We start from the raw sequence: 1648 nt of genomic DNA, 5'->3' as shown, positions 1-1648 counted from the left end.
ATGGAGAGCTGACTAGTTATCATGGGGTAGCTGCAGTAGACACTATTACAGTGTTTCATCAGTAGGTACCAATGGTGGAGCAAGCAATTTGTTTGCACTAAGCAAACATCTATCCCAGGATAACTTTTGACACACACTTGCAGAAGTATAACTTATACTGGTGTATTATGACAGCTGTTTTCTTCCCCTTTTCCCCAAGGACATCATCATACACTGGATTCTAGCAGGTTACTATGGTGTAGGATTGCACATTAGGTGTTTGCTTGTCATTTACACCTGTGTAAAGGCCAATTACACTGGTGTAAGCATATTGTGAATGCAGGTCCTGAACCTGTAGCAAGCTTATCAACCGCTACCTGTGGCCCAGCTAACACTAGAGGGTGACAGAGCGCCACATCAGGAAAAGTATATGTTGAATAAATTAGTTCCAAAGAGTTCACAGCCCTAATAAAGCAAGACAGACAAAGTGTGAGAGAGGAAGCAGGTAAGTGTCAAGCCCTAGGCCACATAGCATATGAATGAATGAAATGGGAACAGAACCCAAGATCTGCTGATTCTTTTTCCCATACCCTGTCTACAAGTCCATACTGCCCATCTGGACTGTACACAGTTACTCAGAGATTGACAGTTAAGAAAGAAGAGCTCACCAAACATTTTCCTGCCCTCACTGTATTTCCTATTTTAAAAGCTCCACATATGGGATTGATTTCTTGTTTCACTTGTATCAAGGTAAACAAGCAGCATTCAGTTTAAGTCAATGGTGTCACCTAGAATTTCAGTGTGTGTAACCATGGTCAGAACCTGGCCAATATCCTATTACAGACTTGAAATTTTAAGCTATGTTTTATTATCATTTTCTCTTTTTAGAAAGTTCTTCATTTCACCCTTAATGGCTTTCTTGCCCTTTCCAAAGTGACTGGAATGAGGTCAAATTTTTGCAAGCTCTTGCCAATGTTTAATCATAAGAATAATATAATACGGTCTTTCTCAAATAGAATCCATTACTAACAGATTTAGATGGAGAGCAAAGCATGACCCAGGAGAGAACTGGCCATTTCATATGGCTCCTGAAGCAGTAGCTTCACTGTCAGCAATGATGAAGCTGAGGGGGGAACAGGCTGCCTGGGGTTAGCCACAATTGATCTGTTCTTGACACTGTGCCAGTGGGCATGATCTTCATATGACCCAAAGAGGCAGAGCATGGCTTGTTCTCCAAAACCACTGCCAATGGCAGAGGCATAATCCTTGCCCCTGTTAGGTTAAACACAGGATGACTATGCTGAAGTCAGTGGAATTACCCTGAGTATAAATGAACACAATAGAAGCAAGCATTTGGCTCTGCTTCCTTTGGTTAGAGCTGGTTCCTTTTTTTTATTTAACCTTTTTTAACAGTGAAAAATGATGGATTAAATGGGGATTTTTCCACAAAAAAAATTCAATAAAAAATTTCCTGCTCTTTAGTGATTTAAAAATCACTGGACTTCCGGAAGGCTTTTGACACTGTCTCTCACCCCGTTCTCATAAAGAAACTGGGGGGCTGTGGTGTAGACATCCACACAGTCAAATGGGTCGCCAACTGGCTGGTGGGCCGCACCCAGAGGGTGGTAGCAGATGGGTCCTTCTCAACCTGGAAGGACGTGGGCAGTGG

Source organism: Gavialis gangeticus, unplaced genomic scaffold (genome assembly GCF_001723915.1).
Source record: "Gavialis gangeticus isolate Ggan-Ray unplaced genomic scaffold, GavGan_comp1, whole genome shotgun sequence".
Lineage (NCBI taxonomy): Eukaryota > Metazoa > Chordata > Crocodylia > Gavialidae > Gavialis > Gavialis gangeticus.
The sequence above is the reverse complement of the archived record's forward strand: the minus strand, read 5'-3'. Positions refer to the sequence as shown.